The sequence below is a fragment of the Balearica regulorum genome, chromosome 1 (assembly GCF_011004875.1).
Source record: "Balearica regulorum gibbericeps isolate bBalReg1 chromosome 1, bBalReg1.pri, whole genome shotgun sequence".
In the NCBI taxonomy this organism is placed as follows: Eukaryota; Metazoa; Chordata; class Aves; order Gruiformes; family Gruidae; genus Balearica; species Balearica regulorum.
In genome coordinates, this window is record NC_046184.1 from 144295146 (window position 1) to 144309471 (window position 14326).

Consider the following 14326-nt stretch of genomic DNA (forward strand, 5'->3'; position numbering starts at 1 on the left):
GCGGGAAACCTTTGCTTCTTTAAGGTTAGGTCCTCCGTCCTTACTGCTGCGCTCTTTCCCTCGCCATCCTGCCAAAATTGTCGAGTGGGAAAAACCCGAGTGACCTGTGAACGCCGCCCCGCAGTGCCCGGGGTGCTGGATTTGCCTATGTGGGGTCTCACGGTGATGCTGGCGGCGCCGCTTGAACGAGGGCGTTGGAGGGTCATTTTGCAGAATCGGACTTTCGTTCGTATACAAGGTCGTCTTTACGTACAGATTTATCTTCTTTTACATATACGGCAGAGAAAAGGTCGTTTTCATTATAAGCAGAGAGACGGGTCTCGCTGTGGCAGTCGAGCATGCAGTCTTGCTGCCCGCGGCAGCTCCGGGACGGCTCCTGGCTCCCCGGGAGGAGGAGGAGCTGGAGCTTGGCGGGGCGGGGGGGGGGGGGGGGGGGGGAAGGGGCGGCAGGTTTGGGATGAGGCGGGAGGAGGAGGAGGAGCTGGAGCGGCAGGAAGGGTGTTTCCCTGCGCTGCTCCCGGTTGAAGTGACTCAGACAGGAAACTCCCCGCCAGGCGCGGCCCAGGAGCGGAGCCGTCGGCCAACGCGACCCTCGGCGGCGGACGGACCGGGCTGAGCGGAGCCCCTGGGCAGGCGGACAGAGGGGCCCCTCCCGCCGCCGGGCAGCGCCGTTCCCGGGAGCCGGCGGCGAGCGGGTGAGCAGCGCTTCCCTGGGCCCGGGAGCGGCCTGCCCGCGGGGTGGGGGCCGGCTCTGCGGCGACGATTCCGCCGCTTCGGATGCGGCTTCACCCTCCTCCCCCCGTTTATCTGAGGCGCCGGACGGTTCCGCGCACTTCTCGCTAGTGACCGCGGTCCCCATACGCTTATTTTTTATTTATTTATTCCCCGCGCTCTGTTTGTGGTGCTCCCCTGGGTTGACCCCCTCGCAGCAGGCTGCGGGGTCGGGCCTACCCAGCCGTGGGGGCGCGGGGTTGCCGCTGCTCGGGCGGAGCCGGGCCCCGGGCGGCGCCTCAGCGGCGCTGCTGTGGCGGGGCGGCGGGAAGGGTCGTCCGGCGGCTTGGCCGGGCGCTGCGAGGCGGCCGTCGGGCCCCGCCGGTGGGTGAAGCCTCGGGGGTGGTTACCTGAAAGCTAATTTTAGTGTCGTCTTCTGGGTGCGGGGTCTGAAGTGTTCTCTCTCACGCGTAGCCCGTGTGTCTGTAACACAGGGGTGGTCGGAGTTCCGCTTCCCGGAGCGGATTAGATAGGAAAAATAAAAGTAAAAAGCTCGAAGCAAGTTCCTCCCGCTCTTCAGATGAAGGAGATGATCTAGTGTCTTTCTAAGGACATAGAGTGACTTCCTCGTGAGGAAGTTGAGTTTTATCCAGTTAAAATAACTATGCTGTAGCGAGAGCAGCATGGAGCTGCCCGGATGGATGGTCTGGTACCCCATCCCTCTCCTACCTGTCTCTGACGAGCGAAGAGATGAAGGCAGGTGCACACTTCATCTGTGTGAGCATTCCTGTAGGTAATCAGCAGCTCTGCTAATCGACTTTGCCTTCAGTAGGCTCTCATTGCCTTGATTTTTATTCCTGTGCCGTTTGATGACAGGTTCGAGTAGCATTTAGACATGTAAATGGTTGGTTGTGCCAGGGAGGCTGCTAGGAGGAAGTTGTCTTTGTGGGATGTAGCCAGTCTGCCTGAAGTGGTGGCTGGAGAATGCACATTAGAGAGGGAGGAAAGCTGTCTGGAGGAATTTCTCCTTAATTAGAAGGTCATACCAGGCTTTGCTGTAAACTGTGGGAAATGGAAGGCTTAGGCTAATGAGCAACTACAGTCCTTATTGCATTCCAGTTTCTTATTTGCCGTAACTTTAGCGCAGTAAACTTACTGATCACATACACATGCAGTGTCACTGGTTAGCATGTTTTTCAAAGTGGAACTTCTAATAATGCCGTAAAGTAATTCTGTGATATCTGGATTATCTTTATATTAATTGCACTTAGACAAACTGTTTTATGCTCAAACTGAGTATCTCTGAGCTATATGCTTGAAAATGTGGTGTTTGTCCTTACTTCAGTGTTCTGGTTCTTGGCTCTAAGTCCTACTTTTACCTTCTAAAAACTCTTTCTGGCTTTTTAAACACAGAGCTCTTCCTGATTTAATGTAAAAGGCTCTTTAAGCATTCCCAGACAACTGGTCTGTGAAGTCTGGCTGGTGTAGGCAGCCAGTGTCTCTGTAGCTGCCAGGAAGGAGGAGGAGGAGGAATTCAGAAGGAGCCTGTACAGCAGGAAGGCTTAGTCCCAGTATCCTCAAAGCTTGCTCAGCTTGTCCTCTAAGAAATATACAGTGGTGTTTCTCTGCAGCAGCTTCGATGATTTTTTTTTTTTTTTTTAAAAGGACAACGTGATTGACAGAGTATCTCAATTGTACTTTGCGGTTTTCAGATTGCCACATCCAATTTATTTAGTTTGAGAATAAACCTCTGAAAATCTTAGAAAAATAAACAAAACACCACCACCTCAAACTGTCCTGCTGAAGATGAGTAAGACTTTGTGAATTTTGTTTACAGACCTTGGGTTTGGTCAATCCCTTTTGAGGGTCATGATGAGGAGAGTGGAGTGGTGTTTGAAATGTGTTCAGCAGTGTTAACTTAAAACTTCTCACTTCATAGATACCACAATATTTAAACTTAAGTGGAGGTGAATTATGTAAGTTTTAAAAAAATAAATACTAAATCTGTGTTCTAAGAAAGGGAATGTTCCAAGAACAATCCCGGCTTTTCAGTTCTTAACTTCTGAACATGTGACCTGCAAAAGCTGGTAGTCTTTTAGTGTGGTGTACATGAAATACCCATGTGTTCATGAAGAAAATTCTTACTTCTTCAGTTTGCCTCAGGTGGAGATTGGCCTCTGGGCTTGAACCCACAAATTCTCTTGACCTGTTACACAGACTTTAAAGCATAATTAAATAATTAACAGATCTCTGGTCCAGATATGTGTTTTATGTTAGAAGTGTGTCTGATAGACTTCTTAAGTTTTGGTTAGTGCTTTGTTTATTCATTCTGTGAGAGAGGTGCCTTGGAGGGTGGCTTGTTCCCAAGGATAGATTTCACAATCTTGTCATAACTCTCCTCTTGGAATCCTCTAACTTTTATTTTTAATTTTGTTTCTCAAAGATTTCCAACATATTCAGGCTGAGGTGGAAGGTTCGGGGTGGTTGGATTTGATCTGCAAGGCTGGAACAAAAAATCCCCACAGAGCTCCTTTTCTTGATTTCAGTTTTATTCATCCTTTGGCCTGAAAGCTGCTAGAACTGCTTGCAGTGCTATACAAGACATAATTAATTTTAGCATAATTTCCGCACGTATTTATGTGAGCATCAATATGGTTTTATTTAAAGTTGTTGCTCTATGTTCTTGAGGCAAGTTCTTCATGTGGTTCCTTTGCTGTACCAACAAATAAACTTTGTCGGGCAGCGTGTTATACCATAGTGAATCAGAAGTCAGCCATATGATTGACTCCACTTCTCTTGAAACAAGGACAGTGTGAGTTTCTGAATTTTCATTGTTTATGTACTTTTAAATAGCTTTAGTTACTATGGCAAGCCCCAACTTAACAAGCAATTATTCTTGAACCAAATTAAGTGCTTGTTTACCTTAGGATGCTGCAGGAGCTTGACACAACCCAAGGGTGAATGGCCAGTCACGTCTTTCTGGTGGATCCATCCATGCACTTGGGAATGTGGTTCGTTTAAACAGTCCTGAGCTTCCGTTTGGACATGCTCTCAGATCACACAGGGAGGGAGTGATAAATATAAGGGACTTGGAAACCATTGATATTTAGAACATATACCTCATTACAAGTAGCCTCTGACAGACCTTATTCTTGCAGGGCATTTTGTTAGTTTTTGGCTACATTGTTATTTGAATCCATAACAAATGAAAGCCACCTGTATGTGTCCTTTTTGTTGGTGCTGTGTGGTGCAGGGTTGGGCTGGGGTGGAGTTAGTATTCTTCACAGTAGCTAGAGTATGGGGCTATGGTTTGGATTTGTGCTGGACACAGCGTTGCTAACACAGGGATGTTTTCGTTACTGCTGAGCAGTGCTCACACAGAGCCAAGGCCTTTGCTGCTTCTCACACCACCCCACCAGCGAGTGGGCTGGGGGTGCACAAGGAGTTGGGAGGGGACACAGCTGGGACAGCTGACCCCAACTGACCAAAGGGGTATCCCATACCATATGACGTCATGCTCAGCATGTAAAGCTGGGGGAAGAAGGAGGAAGAGGAGGGACATTTGGAGTCATGGTGTTTGTCTTCCCAAGTACCCATTACCCGTGATGGAGCCCTGCTTTCCTGGGGATGGCTGAACACCTGCCTGCCCATGGGAAGTGGTGAATGAATTCCTTGTCTTGCTTTGCTTGCGTGCAGCTTTTGCTTTACTTATTAAACTGTCTTTATCTCAACCCACGAGTTTTCTCACTTTTGCTCTTCCAGTTCTCTCCCACATCCCACCAGGGAGTAAGTGAGTGAGCGGCTGTGTGGTGCTTAGTTGCTGCCTGGAGTTAAACCACAACATGTGTGTATGCAGCTCTGACACAGTAATATGAAAGAAAGACATTTCTGAATTGTGAAATATAACTGTATACCTACAAAAAGTTACTGAGAACTTGTTAATGATATTTATATTTTAAGCTATGGACATCAGTTTAGGATTCTTCTTTACTATACATCTGCCTTTAGAAGCTGACATTTGTAAAGCTTGGGTACACTTTGCTGTGTGATACTGATAACTGAAAGTGCGTATTGATTTGCTTGTTCTAAGTATAATTCCATTAATCCACATCACCTGACTTTTCAGTGGTCAAATTAATGTATGATGCATCAATGAGACTTGCTACAGGCAGGCAGAGGGTGCAAAACAGCAGATAATCTTTCTATCTCTTGGCACCAAAAATGTTGTAACAAATCTTTTGAGTAGATGTTTCTTATCTCTCATAAACGCACTGGGAAAAAAAAACCAACCCTGAAGCTTGTTTTCTCTATAGGACTTAAAAGATTTTTCTCTGTCAGTGTGTATTGTTTGCTCTCTACCTCTATTATGTCTGTAAATATGTGTCCATTCATAAATGCATGTGTTGTGGACAAAATCCTGTGTTCAGACAGTTAAATGTTTTTTGGGAAGTGCATCAGTTTCAGACTTCTAGGGTGGTGATAAAAGTGGGTATGGCACAAATAATTGTCAGGCATTTGCCACCTCAGTAGAAAACCCCCTCCCCTCAGGCTGTCAGCAGGAGGGCAAGTAAATTTATAGCTGTGTAGCCTTTCTAGAGAAAGACCATTGTAGGGGAGGTGATTTAAGGTTGTGGGCTGCAGAGTTGAGAGTAGATCTGGCTGGGGATGCTGGGGAGGGGGCCCAGCTCTCTGAGCTTCCCTGGCTGGGAGGTGGTGGTCCAGGGGTGGCTAGAAGCAGCACTCCTGCTGTGCTGCCATATCCCTTCCCCATGTCTTCCATAGCTATTTCATCCCGCCAAACCCCTGCTCCTGCTGTCGGGGACCCAAAAAGGGCATCAGTCTCACGGCCTGTTGAGGTACTGAGCTTGGAGAGGAAAACCCTTTGCAGCCAAACAAGCTGCTTGCTGGACGCTCCCTGTGTGGGACTCACCTGGCTGTGATCTGCCAGGTGGAGATTTGCAACCCTCCAAGTCACGTAGTGAGGTCACCGTTAAATGCTTCTCAGTAACCTGAGAGAAGTAAAGGTGAACGTGGTGGTCCTTCAGCTGGGTGGCTGCTCTGTGGTTCTGCATGTCTGTTGCTGGGATGGGTGCCCTGGCATCATGGGCACAGCTTAAAGTGAATGATCTCCCCAGGAGGGGAGGTTCTGTCTATTAACTTTAATAAAGCTTTTCTTTCAAATAATTGGGTAACGCTAACATGTGAGGAGCTGATGCTTCTGTTCCTGCTTTTGTTTGAGGTAAATGCCAGAGCAGCAGGCTGTGGTGTCCCCCTTTCCCTGGTTTACAAAGTAGTTACTCTTGGAGTGAAATCGCATGACTTCTCTGTGCTTAGACCAGATGTTGGGAGATTTTCTCAGTTTAACAGTGTGTCTCTCAGCAGGCCTCTCACAGGGCTTGTTTCTGCAGGTCTGCTTTTCAGGAATGTTGGTCAGGAGGTAGTAGAATGACCAAGCGTCTTTTTAAAGCCAAGAATTACTCATTTGGAGCAAAAAATGCAATTCCCCCTCCTCTTCCTCCACCAAAAGACATCTTAAGACTTTAGACAGTGGATAGACTTACGCTTACTAGATGACACTCTCTACAAATGATTAGAAGGGTTGAGTCTCAGTAATGTTCTTATGAATAAATACAATATTAAGTAAAAGAAAAAAATTAAATGATGGTTTTGGTTTTAGAAGAAAATATTCAGATTTCAAAACCAGTACTATGGCTTTATGTTAGGCCATGAGTCTCAAGAGTTGGCAGGCTAAGTAGTGATTCCAGCTGTGTAAACGGTACAGGGAGCTTTAGAAATGCTTACCTTTATGCAGTTATAGGTATGCAAGAGATTTGTTTCCAGGGTCTACATAAAAAATATGGTATTGCTGTATGTCACTTTAAAATACTTTAATTCTGATAGGAATGTGAACACTTTGTTGGAAGGAAATAAAAATGCTATAGATTTGAACTTGATTTATAGTCTTCTTTCAGTGTAGCTCTAATTATTTTAAGTGGATTCACTGACATATAAAATCAATAAGGAGAGTGTGCTGAATTATGTATTCTGAATGTAAAGTTCAGGTAAACTATCGTGGCACATTGCTTAAGATAGATGTGGGTGCTTATCAGGTGATATCATAAGTAAAGCTTTGATGAATTTTCACTAAAACTGCATATTTTCATGTATTGTATAAAAATGAAAGTATAAAATGTTACAGATAGTGAGGTCATTCAGAGGAAAAAGAAAGCTGAAGACTCTAAAAGCTATTTGCTTATTTCTTTCTCTCCACCCTGCCCTGTAGTATTTCCTTAATTTTTTTTAAGAGAACTATTACATTATAACTTGCTTCTTGTCTGATTCTCCCCCTCCTCCGCAAAATGCATGTGGTGGTACATTTTTTAACAGCTTCTGAAGATTTTTTTTTAAATACTGGTATTTTGCAAAATTGTACATTACTTTTATACTGTGTTGGATATTAAATAAAAAGCTACTTTTAAGCATGAATAGTACCAATTTGCTTAAAATACTTCCCAACTTATTTTTCAGATAAAGAAGCATCCTTTTTTTTTTTTCTTCAATGAAAGTTGAGGGAGTTATACTCTTGATTTTTGCTATATACTTTCAGGTAGAGGGAAGGAGTAGGAGTGACAGCACACAGCCTTTGTGTTAAAGAATAATTTTTATTGATTTGTTCACTTTTAAAACTTAAAATAAATCAGTGCTGAAGCCAGAGCTTCACCTGCAGGTTTGCATCAAAAAAACCTGCTGGATATAATTAATGTCTGTCATGTCATCAGGGGCAAATGCTGTAAGATGGAGCTGGAGGCATACTGCGGAGGCGATGTGGAAGGGAGACTTGGGGGGCTGCTCCTACCTGGGCAGCTGCCCCTGGCGGTGCTGTGGCTGGCGGCCTCCCCGCAGGCAGGGGCTGCTGCCGGGTGGGCTCCACTGAGAAGCAATGTCTAGAGGAAGGGTCCAGACTCTTTTCAGTGGTGCCCAGTGACAGGACAAGGGGCAATGGGCACAAACTGGAACACAGGATGTTCCATCTGAACATGAGGAAAAGCTTCGTCACTGTGAGGGTGACCGAGCCCTGGAACAGGCTGCCCAGAGAGGCTGTGGAGTCTCCTTCTGTGGAGATATTCAAAACCCGCCTGGATGTGATCTTGTGCAACCTGCTGTAGGTGATCCTGCTTTAGCAGGGGGGTTGGACTAGATGATCTCCAGAGGTCCCTTCCAACTCCTACCATTCTGTGATTCTGTGACCCTGGAGCAACTGTGTCTGGAAATGAGATCGGGAAGAGAGTGCTATCCTCCCCTCCTCTGAGCAAACAATGTTTTCTTCTTTATTTCTCCCCAGTCTTGTGAAATGAAAGTACAGTTCAGGAACTCACATGCTTAAATAGACAATTTTGCTAAGATTGAGAGCTTGCGTTATTGCTTAGATTGAAACCTAAAGACTCCAGACTAAAGACTTTCTCTTGATCTCTGTGGCTCATCTCCCTCACCTGTAATGTGACAGACTGGTGCTCAGCTCACCATGCACTGCCTCTTTCAGCATTTGCATGCAGGTACGCCCTTTCTGATTAAAGTAACAGCAGTCCCTGCACACCAGATACAAAGGACAACCAACCAAACCCGTATCGAATGGGCATGAGTGATCTGTGACAGCAGTCTTTCTGCAGGAGGAAGGGCGCTGTGTCTGAGCAGTACTGGGTTAACTCCATGCACAAGTGCTTTCTCCTCTTCTTTCCAGGGTAGTTACTGCTCTTGCTGCTTCCTTCCTTGTTCTTTGCAGAATCCTTACCTTGGGAATCTTATCCTTGCTAAGGAATAACAGAGCTTTTCACAATTGCTGAACATGCCATAACTGCTGTGCTTCAGCGCTAAGCTGTAGTTTTGTCCAAAGCAATGTCGTGCAGCATTGCTTCCTAACACGCCCGTGCAGCAGCAGGAAGAATCAGAAACAGAAGTATGGAAGAAATGCACGTTGAGGACAGCTGTGGGAGGTAACAGGAGCTGCACAGCAAAATGGCCAAAGCAGCAAAACGAGAAGATGAAACAACAGGGAAGGGGAGGAGTGAACTGGGTGAGAGGAAAAGAACATGAAAAAGAGAAGGGGAGTTAGTCAAGAAGCAATAAAAAGAAAGAACTGGAAATTGAAGGACAATTAAAACATAACTTGCAGTCGATGCAACTCAAAGATGTAGTATTGGGGGAGTGTTAAAGGGGTGAGGCAAGTGTAGCAAACAGATCTCAGCACACTTAACCTCGAATGAGGCAACGGTTAAATCTTTTAACTTCATTCCAGCCTGAAGAGAGGCCAAGTATTGTGGAAGAGTTTTTAATATGTATGTAGGTTTAGGATTAATACAGAGCTGAGTTAGAATTCTGAGTGAACATGGAAAAAAATGTAAGAATTAATTAATAAATCAATACAGGCCCCCTCAGCCATCTAGCTCCACCAATAGCAGATTTTTAAATTTTATTTTATATTGAAGTCATATCTTGGACTTCAGTCTTAGGTACACAGATAAAACAAACCAAGAAAAACCCTTCTGTGAATTCTTGTAGCACAAATGCCATTGCAGAGGGGGTTGTGTGCTGCAGACCAAGCTGCAGTGACAGGCCCTCCCTCCTTGTTCACATGCGTGGGATGCCTTTGGAGCAAACTACAGGGTTAGGCTTCTCCCGTATCATTGTAATGGATTCTGAAATAAAACAAGTGGCTACAAACAGAATCGGTTTCCCATTTTTGAAGTGCGTGTATCGCACTACGCTTGAGATTCCTGCGCGAGGATAGCATTTGACCCTACGTTTTATCATCAGGTTGTTGCATCTCTTCTCCAAAGCTTCAAGACGTAGAATGATGCTGCAGGTGCACAGTACTAGCCAGGCTGCGTATTGAAATACCTGGTGATCACTTGCTACGTTGGCTGCTGCAGGCACTGCTGCTGTAGAATTACTATGTGCTCATCCAGGTGCTACTGCTGGCTGCTAGCACAGCAGGAACAGAGAAACCCACTCTTGTGCTAACTTGCTAGGAGGAGTATAGTGACTCCAGCCTTGTGCCGTGGTATGGGAGCATGAGGGTTACACAATGTTCTCTAATTGTGGGAGAGTTTTCTTACTGATGCTATGAAAAGGAGTAGCTAGTAGACCTGAATCTGGTGGCAGGCATCAAGAAAAGTGATTCTGGCCCACCATGGCTCACCAGTCTTGATGTAGGCTTTGTTCAAAGACCCTGAGAGTTCCCATTCATAACCTGTTGTGACAGTAGTGAGGTCTCAGACCTTCCTGTCATTGGAAACGAGCTTGAATTCATCCAGGACGTTGGAAGGGAACACCTATAGTTAATTGGCAAGCGTGACCATTTGTTGTCTGAGTGCTGGTGGTCAGTGTGTCAGTGAGCCATTTCAGCTACATGACGGCATCGTTAAGAGCGATGTCCTCCTGACCTTGATTATGATGAGGGAGGGAGGAACAGTACTGACTCATGAAAGCATGGCTTTTAGGTGGCATAAATGGTGGTGCCATTGCTTACCAAAGTATCTGATGCTGCGCAGAATTTGGTGTCCAAGGTGATAAGACTGGTGCATCACTGAGCACTTGAACTTTGGTTGCACAGTCATAGCATAGTTATTGCTTGTGGAAAGAGAGGGGAATCACTTGTCGTGATGTTTCCCTGCAGGGGACAGAAACTGGACCAGTAGCAATGTTGACTACCTTAATGAAGAAGGGTGAGTGAAACATTCACGCATGACTGAATACAAAGTGCTTTTAGTTTGGGAAATTGAGATTTTTCTAATAAAATATTTTCTGTGCTCTGGCATTATGTTTTCCTCCAAATCTGTGCCTGCTCGTGGAAGCCTGCTTCCTCCCCTGCATCCCTCCGACAGCAGGGCAAAGCAGTTAACGTGAGCCACGCTGCCCCATAGGAGTCTAATACTAAATTAATTGTTTCCATTATGTGGCCATTCTTCTGGGACTTGCTGTGGTGCTGGGATGGGATAATTCAGCACTGGAATTTTTGTTTTCCCTTTTGCACCTATTGAGCCTTTTTTTATTCCAGTCACAGATGTATTTTTGAAAGCTTAACAGTATGTCAAATCTGTTGCACAAAGGACTGTCAGCTGCTGTTTGCTTTCTTCTATCTTTTACTTTAAACAGGCAGGCCAGCAAATGATATGAAAAGCATTTTTCTTTGCTCCTTCAGCTTATGCAAATCTGTTGCTTAGGAACGAAGAGGAGCTCCAGTCCCGAAAGGAACATCTTACGTTGATCCCCTTGGCAAAAAGGCAGTTTGTGCTGTCCAGAGCACAGAAAAAAGAGCATTCAGACAGAGAAGATCCAGCCCGTTGCTGGTCTCTGAAGCACTTTAGTTATCAGTATATTAAAATGTTTTCTGCTCAGTCTGAATTGATAGGTTTAATTAACATAGAACTAAAAGGGAATTTTTGAGAGAGATCTTGGAGGTTTGAAAGAAAATTGAATATTATAGTAATCGCTGTGCTGTTCTTGAAAGAGAAAATCCCTTCCTTTTGTTAGGTTTTCCCTTCACAAGGACCTTTTGTGATCAGAGTCTCACAATTTAACTTGACTAAGATACATTACACAGAATATTGAATCGAATTTTCTTCATAGAAAAATTATTTAATTGATTTTCTGCAAGCCAGTAACATAGAAGAATGACACAATGGAACAGAAGAAACCTGAAAATGTTGTGTTGCTATAGGGATAAAACTTCTGCTGCTGTGCAGACCAAGCCTATTCCTGTGGGAATGTTGTCACTAGTTCCTATGGAGTTCACTGAGATTGGTTCCACAGACCCCAGTTCAGCAGGTCATTCAATCATCTTTTAAAATTTATCTCTATTTTAATCTCACTCCTTCTGTGCATGGACTGCGAAATGTCTTTGTTCCTCCTTTTTGCAGGATATGCTTTTCTTTTCCCTCTTTAACTGTTGTATGTAGAACTTTCAGTATCCATGCCAGGCTTGAGATTTTGTTTTAATTTAAGATTCAAAGATGCTTTTGCAGACTTAGGAAAGAAGAGAGGCAGTGTCAAAGGAAGTGCTGTTTGAAGTACAGACAGACTTCCTCTTTCTCTTATTTTGAGCCTGGGAACATGTACAAGCACTTGGAGATCAAATGCATCTATTTAAAAGCAAAATGAAAAAATGTGTCCAGTGGACTGCAAAAAGGCACAAGCCATCCCTTCCCAACACCTGTTTTTGGTCAAGTGAAACAGTGTTCTCATCTGCAAAGTCATAAAATATTCTAAAATCCTCCATAATCCAGCAGATTTTTGTTAGTCATTTAAACTCCACCTTAATTATCTCACTTTTTGGCATGATTCTTCTCCATATTTTTGGCTATGAAATAGTTTTTTTCCGCTAACAAATTTCAGTGTTTGAGATCTTTTTGGGTTACACAGGGCATGGTCTTTCAAAAAAACAATTCCCTGAAAGTCCCAAAACACCTCTGCTTTCTTGGGCTGTGTTCTCATGCTAATATTTGCGTGTGTTTTCTTGTTGTTCCAAGAGCTTACGTTGTACTGGGTGCAGGTGGGATGTGCTGCAGCATCTCTTCTTGCCCCACTTGTGCAGTTGCACGACCACATCGCTGAACATACTGCGGTGACTTCTCCCGCAGTGGGAAAAGAGAGAGAAACTGTGCTCGAGCGGGTCAGGCTTTGCTGATCCCAGCTCGGAGCGTGGCGTGCGGTCCCTGGCTGCCAGCTGCAGCCTAGAACTGCTGATCCAGCCTTTTGTGACTGGGGGGCCCCAACTTCTCTTCTCGTGTGGTGGGAACTTGCCCTGCAGTTATGGTGGCCGTAGGATATGGTTTTCCTGAACTGTTTTAGGCTGTTTGAAGTGTAACTTTCTGTATTTTGAATGGAGTCATGCTTCTTTTAAACTTCAAGTTTTCTTGGAGCTCATGGTTAAATGACTGAAAATACAAGCTTTGGACAATTTCTTAATTTTGTTTTTTTGAGATGTGTATTTCAGATACTGGTGTCCAAGAATGGTGAAGTAAATGAGTCCCTGAGGCCTGACTTGTAGGGTTTGTAAAAATGAAGAGTTTATGATAATTTCAGTGCTCAACCCTCTTTTTTTGCATCTGCATGGTGACTTTGTTTTGCGCTTTGTTCCTGGAAAAGCCCTTGCACTCTTGTGTTTCCCTGCGTGCCTTGTTGCTTTTCATTAATTACAGGGGGAGGTTAGCCAGTGCTGCTGCTCTGACTCTTCTCACCCTGTGATTCAGTGTGGCTCAACTCCTTGCCCATTTAGCTCTTCCCACCTGCCTGGCCAAGCACAGTTGGAGATGGTGGTGTGTATGTTTGGGGCAGGGAGGGAGAGGGTCTGCACCAGAGGAAGCAGCGGTAGGTGGGCTGCTCTGAAGAGGATAGGACCTCAGGAGGGGTTTGCTCCGCTGTCGCTGCGATGGGGACAGCCTAGCAGCAGGCGGTTCATTCAGGAGCAGATGGGACATGCCTCATTTTTCAGCACCCCTCTTCAGAGTCCATCAAAAAGTGGGATGAATGAGTGGAGGGAAGTTATTTCATCCATCACTTTTTCAACTGCCATTACTAGCTTGTTGCAGCCCGTCATGCCAGGGCAGCTTGAGGACCCGACTGAACCCAGCTGAGCAAAGACACTTGTTTTACTCTCAGACTACTGGGGACATTCTGGTAATTGAGCTGAAGTTAAGCTGAAAAAAAGTGCAAGTCCTTTACATTATTGTCTCTTTCATACGTTTGGGGTTTTTTTCATCAGAGGTTAATGATAAAAGTAAATCACTGTTCATGAACATAGGCTGTTGCCTAAATGAGATGAGCCTTTGCTCACCTTATCAGCTGGAGTGCCCTGGGCGGTGAGGTTGGCTGCTGCGCCTCCACCTGTAACATCGGTGCTGGGGAGGGGTTCCCTCTCCGCAGCATCGCCTACTTACTCCTCACATCTTTCCCTTGCTGTGCTACCAGCTACAACCTTCTTTCATTTTCCATGGAAGTTTACCTTCCAGGGCACGAGATGAGCATGTGGTAGCAATAGACTCTGTTGTGTCTGTTGCCCGATCTTTCCAGTATACAGCAGTATGGCAAAAGTTGTGCTGTAAAGAGCTGACAGCGAAAGCCACCTGGAAACTGTCACTGCTGCAAGCAACCTGCCATGTTTCAAGTGGGAAGACTGATGGCTTACTGCTCTGATGGTTCCGTGATGATAAATCCTTAAGGACTTCAAGGTGGGGGTACTCAGATGTTCCCAGGGTGTCAGATCTTGAGGATTGCCATAAAGCTTGCTGCAGAATAGTCTAAATCAGTGTCTTCTGAAGAGAAGTTGCTTTCATTGTAGCTTGATACTCTCTACTTTTTTTTTTTTTTTTTTTTTAAACCAAAGGGCTGAATTACACTATTTATCTGTTTTCTGTGGGAATCATCATGTGACAATCTTTGCCCCGGGGTAGTGCCAGTTTGCAAGTAATTTAAATGGCATATGTACTTGTACCTCTCCAAAGAGTTACTTCCCATTCTTTCCCTATATATTTTCAGCGTACTCAATATACATTTTGATTTTTTTAAAAAATATTTTATGATAACGTGATACCATCCTCATATCTCCTGATCTTGTCTA

General features: G+C 44.9%; 1 protein-coding gene across 3 annotated transcripts in view; it reads left to right on the plus strand.

Moving 5' to 3' along the window:
- Nucleotides 1-468: 468 nt before the first annotated feature.
- Nucleotides 469-14326, plus strand: part of CYFIP1 (cytoplasmic FMR1 interacting protein 1) — an 80931-nt gene continuing 67073 nt past the window's right edge. Inside the window, exon 1 of one of the 3 annotated variants that reach the window (XM_075737298.1) lies at nt 469-695. The gene's annotated coding sequence lies outside the window, so the exon portion shown is untranslated. Of the gene's footprint in view, nt 696-13779; nt 13938-14326 lie in introns of those variants that run through there. The other 2 variants (XM_075737317.1, XM_075737309.1) reach the window with 2 other exon arrangements.